General features: G+C 45.7%; 1 pseudogene; it reads left to right on the forward strand.

Annotated features, from left to right (window-relative positions):
- The first annotated feature begins 5612 nt into the window (after window positions 1-5612).
- On the forward strand, window positions 5613-5730 carry LOC126485701 (5S ribosomal RNA; annotated as a pseudogene).
- Window positions 5731-10849: the final 5119 nt, after the last annotated feature.

A 10849-nucleotide genomic window follows, 5' to 3' on the forward strand; every position in this document is an offset into this window, starting at 1 on the left:
TGCAGGGACGATGGGACTGCAACATGGGGCTTTTCGGTTCCCCATATGCGCCAGTTCTGTTTATTGACGAAGCCGTCCAGGTAAAAATAAGCTTCGTCAGTAAACCAAATGCTGCCCACTTGCATATCGCCGTCATCAATCTTGTGCACTATATCGTTAGCGAATGTCTCTCGTGCAGAAATGGTAGCGGCGCTGAGGGGTTGCCGCATTTGAATTTTGTATGGATAGAGGTGTAAACTCTGGCGCATGAGACGATACGTGGACCTTGGCGTCATTTGGACCGCAGTTGCAACACGGCGAACGGAAACCCGAGGCCGCTGTTGGATCACCTGCTGCACTAGCTGCGCGTTGCCCTCTGTGGTTGCCGTACGCGGTCGCCTTACCTTTCCAGCACGTTCATCCGTCACGTTCCCAGTCCGTTGAAATTTTTCAAACAGATCCTTTATTGTATCGCTTTTCGGTCCTTTGGTTACATTAAACCTCCGTTGAAAACTTCGTCTTGTTGCAACAACACTGTGTTCTAGGCGGTGGAATTCCAACACCAGAAAAATCCTCTGTTCTAAGGAATAAACCATGTTGTCCACAGCACACTTGCACGTTGTGAACAGCACACGCTTGCAGCAGAAAGACGACGTACAGAATGGCGCACCCACAGACTGCGTTGTCTTCTATATCTTTCACATCACTTGCAGCGCCATCTGTTGTTGAAAATTGTAACTACTGTAATTTCGAAAGTTTGTCCGCCTGAAAATGTACTGTTGTCCCAAGCATATTGCAACAAACGGTGTATTTCTATCGCTGCTCGTTTAGTTTTTATTGCCGTTTCAAATATACCGGTCATTTTTTAAACACCCTGTACTTGCTGCACCGTACTCTGACATGCACCAACACACCTCTGCGTATGTGGACTACTCCCAGCGCCACCGTGCGACGACCGCAGGTCAAATGCACCGCATGGCCATACCCCGAGGTGATTTAAACCCGCAAACCGCCCACCAGAGCATTGTTTCACCATGTATCAGCATTATCCTTCATTTATGAGCATGAGTGTAGAGAGACCCTCTCTAATTTTACCTTCAGGGCCTCTTCTCGAGATGCGTATAGAAGGAATCAATATTTTGACTGTCTGTTTTATGTACGGATGTTCTCGAACTTTTAACAAACTGCATCATGACACACCGCACCTCTCTTGCAGCGATCGCCACTGAAGTTCAATGAGCATCTACATGATGCTTTGGGGCTTACCCAACAGAGCTGTCACGAAATGGGCTACTCTTCTGTGGTTCCTCTCTGTCGATCCTAACTGGTAAATGACTCAGACCGAGGAGCAATACCCAAGTATCTGTCGGTCGTCAGTTTTGTAAGCTACCTTCATCGTAGGTGGCTCTGCTCTTCCTGGGGATTATTCTAATAAACTTTGATCTGGCACCTGTCTCTCAGTTTTATATCTTCTCCACTTTAATTCGCTCCATATCCCTAGCCCCAAATATTTTATTGATACGACTGAAGTGCTTCCTTGACAATTGTGTGATTATACGATAATAAGCATTTCGTCGTATTTATATTTTCTTTATATCGATCGTCAACTGCCCTTCCTCACCAAGCTTCGACTCTGTAAAGATCTTCTTGTATTTGCCTATAATTTTCTAACTTTGTAACTTTTCTACATAGAACACCATCATCCACGAAGGCTTCGCAAACATTATTATCAGCAAAGTAATTATACAGGGTATTCCATAGTTCATGTTACGCACTTTTAGAGGTTGTAAAGGGGACCTGATGGGTCAAGTGTTACACAGGAACTCGTGTCCGGTAACGTCATCCAAAGACGCTACAGAGAGTGTAAATGTATGAATATACACAAGGTGATGTGGCCGAGCGGTTCTAGGCGCTACAGTCTGGAACCGTGTGACCGCTACGGTCGCAGGTTCGAATCCTGCCTCGGGCATGGATGTGTGTGATGTCGTTAGGTTAGTTAGGTTTAAGTAGTTCTATGTTCTAGGGGGCTTATGACCTCAGAAGTTAAGTCCCATAGTGCTCAGAGCCATTTGAACCAATACACAAGGTGATTCCGTGATGATGTTACACACTTTCTAGGGTATTGGAGAGGAATAAATGCATCAATTTGAAGCAAGGGTCACTGTATCGGAAACGAACGAGTCGAAAGTTCTAAGCGAAAACCGTTCTGATACATTTGACAGTGAAATACTGTTGTTGCTAAGGTTGTAGGGCAGGAAATTTTCAGAGGGGGCAGTATGTACTTAAACAAGGAAAAAATGTCCCGCAAACATGGGCTCAAAAATGCATACCTTAAGTGCTATGAGGACCTGTTGAATAGCCGAGATGTCTTTCTCAGTAGCGAAGATGAACAAATGCTGATAGCTCTCTACGTATGCATTTTGAGCCCATTTTTACCGGGCCTTTTTCCTTGTTTTGGTCCATACTACCAGCTCTGGAAGTTGTCTATCCTACAGTCTTGGCAGCAACACTACCGTGGCAGGTATTCCACTGTCAGAAGCATCAGGACGGTTTTCGCATGTAACTTTCCACTCGTTCGTTTCCTGCCCAGCGATCCTTGCCTCAGATTGATACATTTATCCTTCTCCATCATCCTAAGAAGTCTGTAACATCACCACGGAATCATCCTCTATATACATACATTTAACAGACGCCGGAGCCTATAACTTTGAAGGTCTTTAGCACCGTTGGGTGACTTTCCAGACACAAGTTCCTATGTAAAAGTTGATCCACAAATTGCCGTCTACAACCTCTAAAAGTGTGTAACATGAATTGTGAAACGCCCTGTATATCCATACAACGGATATTAATCTCCCTATAACACTTTTTTTGGTAAAATGGTTAAAAATGGCTAAGCAAGAATGGCTAGACGACAAATGTACGGATTTAGAAGTATATAGCAATAAAGGAAAGATAGATACTGCCTAAAGGACAATTAAAGAGACCTTTGGAGAAAAGAGAACCACTTGTATGAATATCAAGAGCTCAGATGGAAAACCAGTCCTAAGCAAAGAGGGGAAAGCAGACAGGTGGAAGGAGTATATAGGGTAGCATTATGGAAATGGAAGAGGGTGCGGATGAAGTTGAGATGGGATATATGATACTGAGTGAAGAATTTAACAGAGTACTGAAAGATCTAAGTCGAAACAAGGCTCCGGGAATAGACAACATCTCGTTAGAACTACTGATATCCTTCGAAGAGCCAGCCATGACCAAACTCCTCCATCTTGTGAGCAAGACGTATGAGACGGGCGAAATACCCTCAGTCATAAAGAATAATGTAATAATTCCAATTCCAAAGAAAGCAGATGCTGAAAGGTCTAAAAATGACCGATGTACCAATTTAATATGTCATGGTTGCAAAATACTAACACGAATTCTCTACAGACGAATGGAAAAACGGGCAGAAGCCGACCTCGGATTCAGAAGATTTGTAGGAACACGAGAGGCAATGACCCGCGACTTATTTTAGAAGATAGGTTAAGGAAAGCCAAATCTACGTTTACGGCATTTGTAGACACAGAAAAAGCTTTTGATAATGGTGGGTCGAATACTCTAGTTCAATTTCTAAAGAATGCAGGGGTAAAATAGAGGGAGCGAGAGCCTATTTACAATTTATAGAGAAACCAGGTGACAGTCATAAGAATCGAGGTACATGAAAGGGAAGCATGGTTGGGAAAGGAGTGAGACAGGATTGTAGCCTATCTCCGATGTTATTCAATCTGTGTATTGAGCAAGCAGTAAAGGAAAGAAAACTAAAATGTGATGTAGGAATTAAAATCTGGGGAGAATAAATAAAAATTTTGAGGTTTGCCGATGACATTGTAATTCTGTCAGAGACAGTAAAGGATCTGGAAGAGCAGCTGAACGGAATGGACAGTGTCTTGAAAGGAGGATATAAGATGAACATCAACAGAAGCAATACGAGGATAATGGAATGTAATCGAATTAAGTCAGGTGATTCTGAAGGAAAGAGATTAGGAAATGAGGCACTTGAAGTAGTAAAGGAGTTTTGCTATTTGGGGAGTAAAATAACTGTTGACGGCCGAAGTAGAGAGGATATAAAATGTAGACTGGCAAAAGCAAGAAAGGCGTTGAAGAAGAGATAAATGTTAACATCGAGTACAGATGGATGATAAACTGTTTAGATAAGAAGAGAATGGAAGCTTTTGAAATGTGATGCTACAGAAAAATGCTGAAGATTAGATTGGTACACCACGTAACTAATGAGAAGCTAATGAACAGAATTGGGGAGAAAAGAAATTTGTGGCACAGTCCGACTAAAAGAAGGGGACAAGTCGGTTGGTAGGACACATTCTGAGACAGCAACAGATTGTCAATTTATTACTGGAGGGAAGCATTGGGAGGGGGGGGGGGGTTATCCTGCTGGGAAAAAATTCGTAATACAACTCTAAACTAGTGGCAGACATACTCAAACTGTAGCCTTCACCTACATCCTGGCAGGGAAAAGGTTGGGGTGCAAGATACTATCTTTTTTTTTGCGGGAATCACTTTCAGCTGACATGATGCTGCTGTTGGATGGAGAGCAGTTTCATAAGTCTATTACCTGTAAGCACACAGCAGAGGACTGTACCTATCGATTTTTGACATCAGAGTTGGCTACAGACACCTGCTCGACAATCACCCTCCAGTCCAGGCAATCAAAGCCAATACATGCAACTATAACTGATGGAAACTGCTTCATTGCTGTGATTACGTATCGAAATTGTCACGAAAAAAAGAAACAGCACTCGTAATCAACGGATCATAATGCAACACATGTACTGAGATTGGGAAAAATCATCGTAATGACACAACTACCACAAAAACTGACCCCAGAAAATTGCAGAGGGGCAGCAACTGCAGCTGTGTCCTCCTTGATGTGCAGTCACGAACTAACCAACTTGGAGCCAGTCTTACCATCCCGCTCTACCAACCCCCATCCCTCCCTCTCCTCATCGTAGGTAGGGATAGAGGCCTGTTCTGTCTTGTCACTGACGGTCTACAAAGAGATTCTTCTGATGGCATTGATATACTGTCTTCAGTCTGTAGAAATCAGTCACAGATAGACAAAAGACAAGAACAAGACACTTCATCAATCTGTTAAACGTAGACGTGACCTGACTCTCCTCCTGGAACAACAAAAAAATTCCTGAGAATCCTCCAGATTGCTTTTATCAAATGTCCACTGCTTAGAAAACAGGATGCCCTCTGCCTAAAGCGACCACAGACCCCGGAACAGCGTCTCACCGATCTGGCTGCAGAGTCTTCAGTACAATGCGACCCCGAAGAGCGTGTGGCTGGGCAGTCAGCGTTATTGACGCCGACAAAAGCCACACAGACCATAGAGCGCGATGCCGACATCCCATGGGACAAAACCGAGATAAATGAAGGCTATCCTGACCGTGGGTTGTTTGTTTGAAAGGACAGCTGTCACCTCCTATGGAACTCACCCATCACGCCTCCAGAGGCCCGAGAGCAAGCGCACGTCGTTCTGAGGGGAAAAAACACTGCGCTGTAACAATTGTATTAAACATCTCTTCTACTCAAGCATCTATCGTGACGATAATAAATGTCCTCTTTCCATGAAAACAGGCAACGGCCTTGCCGCAGTGGATACACTAGTTCCCATCAGATCACTGAAGTTAAGCACTGTCGGGCGTGGCTGGCACTTGGATGGGTGACCATCCGGGCTGCCATGAGCTCTTGATATTTTTCGGCATGCACTCTGCCTCGTATTGCCAACCAAGGAGCTACTCGACCGAACAGTAGCGGCTCCGGTCAAAGAAAACCATCATAACGACTGGGAGAGTGGTGTGCTGACCACACGCCCCTCCGATCCGAATCCTCACCTAAGGATGACACGGCGGTCGGATGGTCCCGATGGGCCATCAGTGGCCTGAAGACGGAGTGCTTTTTCCATGAAGATAGGAAATTAGTTTTATGAGCAAAATTGGTATAGGTGTTGGACTGCAGGTCGCAATTCGCATTTCAATATTTTGCGACATCCAACAAAATGCACCGCCGCCGATTACAGATGACCAGACTGCATACACATGTCCACCCCACGTAAAATCGGAAAAAAACTTCCACTATTTTCCTGTGGAAACTACCGATCACTGCAGAATGTCCTCATTATTTCGGAACCATCTCTGGAGTAAAGAAAAAGAGAGAATTTAAACTCTGAAGAAAAAAATGTATGTTAAGCATGTCTTTCAGCCTCATGGACAAATTACACGACCTAAGAGAATCTTTCACGGTCAAATCAGCGTCTTTAAATAAAGTGTCATGCACATGTGTATTACAAACATTTCAGATAGTTGAAATAACATTACAGAATACAACCTTTCATGCCATTTGCTCACATGTCGGAAGAAAACACTGTCATTTTACATTCGACAACAACATGCTATAATTCAAGAAAATATTATCGTTTTGTACACTGTAGCAGGTCCTGTTTTACCAATGAGATGATATACTACACTGGCTTTTAAGAATCAAATCATGAGAGCCTGTCTTGTAACAGTACATTCTGTGGTGTCACCGCCAGACACCACATTTGCTAGGTGGTACCCTTTAAATCGGCCGCGGTTCGTTAGTATACGTCGGACCCGCGTGTCGCCACTATCAGTGATTGCAGACCGAGCACCGCCACACGGCAGGTCTAGAGAGACTCCCTAGCACTCGCCCCAGTTGTACAGCCGACTTTGCTAGCGATGGTTCACTGACAAATTACGCTCTCATTTGCCGAGACGATAGTTAGCTATGTCATTTGCTACGACCTAGCAAGGCGCGATTATCAATTGCTATTTATATTGTGATGCATGTAACGTCAGACCGATGTTCACCAATTATGGATTAAAGTTAAGTATTCCAGAAGCTACGTACCTTTTTAGCTAGTATAATTACTTTACCTGTTCCAGACCTCACGCCAGCCTGCGTGAGCTTAAATGCGTGCCTTTAGGCTTCCTCTCCTAGTGGCTTGGCTGTCTTGCCAAGTCACAACAGTTTGGCGCCGAGGATTGGCGACGAACTAAATCGCGTTTGTACCACTTCTGCCCTGATTTACTTGTGTAATGGCTTCGCCACCATCTCCAGATGTACTGTCCGAATTTTATCGCTTACGGAATCAGCAGACGCAGGCCTTACTGGATGCCCTTGGACAGCTCGTCTAGGGTCAACGTGCAATGCAAAACGATGCGGCCGCCGCCGCTTCACCGCTCACGCAGCCACAACACGCAGTTGCACCACCTTTTCTTCCTTTTGATGCGGCACTGGAAAGCTGGACGGAGTGGTCACGCCAATTTGGATTCCACCTCGCCGCCTACAGAATTCAAGGTAACGAGTGGCAGCCTTTCTTATTATCGTGCATCGGCGTGTCCACGTACCGTGTGATAGTCAAATTGTTTCCCCAACGCGACGTAGCAACTCTGTCCTACGACGAAATTTTGTCTGCATTAGATGCATATTTCAAAGAATCAGTCAATGTAGTTGCAAAAAGGTATACCTTCTTTCGTACAAAACGTACGGCCGGTCAAACTAATCGGGAGTGGGTTGCAACTTTGCAAGGCCTTACTAGGGATTGTGCTTTTGCGTATGAATGTGGACTCCCTTATTCAGATACCATGGTACGTGATGCTATTGCACAGAACGTTTCTGATGTTCGTGTAAGGGAACAGATTTTGAAACTAGTCAGTCCCTCCCTTCAACAAGTGATGGACATATTGGATCGGCAGGACACACTTGACTTTGCTCAGGAATCATTTGAAACTTCACCACCCGTGTGTCAGGTTCACCGGACCGCCGGGCGCGCTGCACGGAACAGTAAAGTCCTAGCGCCCGGCCGCGCCAAAGCCGCCTAGCTCTCAGCCACGTGTCCCGCGCCAGCAAGCAAATGCAGTGAAATCATGCCCGCGGTGTGCTACTAGACATTCGCGTGAGAATTGCCCGTCACGCCGGACTATTTGCTTTTTCTGTAATAAAGAAGGACATGTTCAAAGTGTTTGCCAGAAAAAGCTCAGAACGGACACTCACAACCATTCCAGACCCTTTGCTTCGCGCCGGAATCGGAATCGAACCCAGAATACTCAGGCTCGTGAACCTTCGCCCATGGAAATTCATGTAGTTCATTCCACTCCGCCCAGTGCCACTCTCTCTAACAGTGACTGTGTTCGCCCCATAAATAGTGCGCCGACATCGCCGGAAATCCCGTCAAGTACCCAGTGATTCTGTACCAGTGTCAGTTCACGTTGCACGAGACAGTCGCTCTTGTCGTCAGCAGGACAATAAACTTGACTTGGACATTAATGGCCACGTGATACCATTCCAGCTCGATACCGGAGCTGCAGTTTCACTGATCAATCACGACACGTACAAACAGCTGGGCACACCTCCGTTGCGTGCTGCCAATGTTAAGTTACATAGTTATTCAGGACAAGCGATCCCTGTGTTAGGACAGTGCAGCCTTCTTGCAACATACAAAGGGCAAACGAAACTTGTGTCATTGCACGTCCTTCGTTCTTCTTCTGCAGTGAACTTGTTTGGTTTCGATTTATTTCAGTTGTTTAACTTGTCTATAGTCAATCAGGTCCTATCAGTGAACCAGACTGTGCCTTCAGACAGAGTTTCTCGTCTATGTGACGAGTTTACAGACATTTTTGCACCGGGCCTTGGTTGCGCTACGAACTATAAAGCACATTTGGAACTGAAAGTAAACGCGCAACCGAAATTTTTCAGAGCGCGCAATGTTCCCCACGCATTGCGTGATAAGGTCGCAAGAACATTACACGATTTGGAATCACAAGGTGTGACTGAACGTGTACAGGCTTCTCTCTGGGCATCACCCTTAGTAATTTTGCAAAAACCTTCCGGAAAATTGAGACTTTGTGTGGACTTCAAGGCAACAGTGAATCCACAACTAGTGATTGCAACTTTTCCTTTACCCCGCCCGGATGATCTTTTTGACAAACTGTGCCGGGGTAAATACTCTTCGAAGTTGGACCTAGCAGATGCGTACTTGCAAATACCGGTGGACGAAGACTCCCAGCGCGTTCTGGTGGTTAACACGCATCTTGGTTTGTACCGATTCAAAAGACTGCCATTCGGGTGTGCATCCGCCCCTGCCTTGTTTCAGCAATATCTACAAACTGTTTGTGCGTCCGTCCTTACTGCGGCTAACTATCTGGACGATATTGTGATCTCCGGAAAGACGGAAGAAGAACATTTAGCCAGTCTCAGAACATTATTTCAGGTCTTGCGACAAAATGGTCTTCGCTTGCGGAAGGACAAATGTGTGTTTTTTGCTCGGGACTTACCCTATCTGGGCCATGTACCCAATGCCCAAGGCATACATCCCACTCCAGAGCACCTCCGTGCCATACAAGACTTGCCTTCGCCGCAGAATTTGAAGCAGCTACAGAGTGTGCTGGGAAAAATCAATTACTATCATAAATATGTGCGTCACGCCTCTTCCATTTCAGCGCCGTAAAGGTGTTCCGTTCGTCTGGACGACGGAATGCGAACCCCTCTTTCGCCAGTTGAAATCGGTGTTGCTTTCCAATACTTGCCTTACGCCATTCGATCCCCAGAAACCTCTTTTGTTGATGGTGGATGCATCGGAATTCGGGATCGGTGCTGTGCTTGCGCACAAAGATGGTTCGCACGATCGCCCTATTGCCTTTGCGTCCAAATTGCTCTCGTCTGCGCAAAGAAATTATTCACAGGTCGAGAAACAAGCATTGGCTCTCGTATTTGGTGTTACAAAGTTTCATGATTTCTTGTATGGTCGTCACTTTACAATCATCACAGACCACAAACCTTTGACATCGCTTTTTCATCCGAACAAGCCTGTACCTCCACATACAGCGCAGAAATTCATTCGCTGGTCAATTTTCCTCTCGCAGTACCGCTACGATATCTTGTATCGGTCCACTGCTAAGCACGGAAACGCCGATGCGTTGTCCCGTTTACCTGTTGCTAAGGATAGAGCATTCGATTCCTCCGAACTTGCTTGCATGTTCGTTGATGCGGAAACCGATGACGTGGTCGAATCGTTTCCGATTGAGTTTCGTCGTATAGCTACAGCCACAGCTGCTGACCCTGTCCTTGCTACCGTGTTGCGTTTTGTTGCCACGCAATGGCCCTTGTCAAAGTCACGGATCGGGGATCCGTTGGTTCGCCGAATTTTTGCTCACAAGGAAAGACTTTTTGTACGACGTGGTGTTTTGCTGTTGCGTTCTGATAATGATCAGTCCAGGGTCGTGGTCCCACGTTCGTTACAGTCCACTGTCTTACGGCTTCTCCACCAAGGACATTGGGGTATAGTGCGAACGAAACAACTTGCTCGTCAGCACTGTACTTGGTTCGGAATCGATGCTGCGATTACGAATATGTGCTCTTCTTGGATGGCGTGTGCCGAACAACAATCCGCACCACCGCGGAAATTCTTTGCATGGCCGAAAGCCAGTGCCCATTGGCAACGCTTACACATCGATTTTGCTGGTCCATTCTGGAATGCTCGATGGTTGGTTCTGGTCGATTCATTCAGCAATTTTCCTTTTGTTGTCCGGATGCCTTCCACGACGTCATCTGCCACCATCCGAGCGTTATCCGCTATCTTTTGCATTGAAGGTCTTCCACAGGCTATTGTTTCCGACAATGGCCCACAATTCATGTCCGCAGAATTTCAGTCATTCTGCAAGGCCAATGGTATTCAACATCTGACGTACGCGCCATTTTCGCCACAGTCAAACGGTGCCGCTGAACGTTTGGTCAGGACTTTCAAGTCACAGATGTTGAAGTTGAAAGAGTTGCATTCTCGGGAGGACGCGTT

This window comes from Schistocerca serialis, chromosome 6 (assembly GCF_023864345.2).
Source record: "Schistocerca serialis cubense isolate TAMUIC-IGC-003099 chromosome 6, iqSchSeri2.2, whole genome shotgun sequence".
In the NCBI taxonomy this organism is placed as follows: domain Eukaryota; kingdom Metazoa; phylum Arthropoda; class Insecta; order Orthoptera; family Acrididae; genus Schistocerca; species Schistocerca serialis.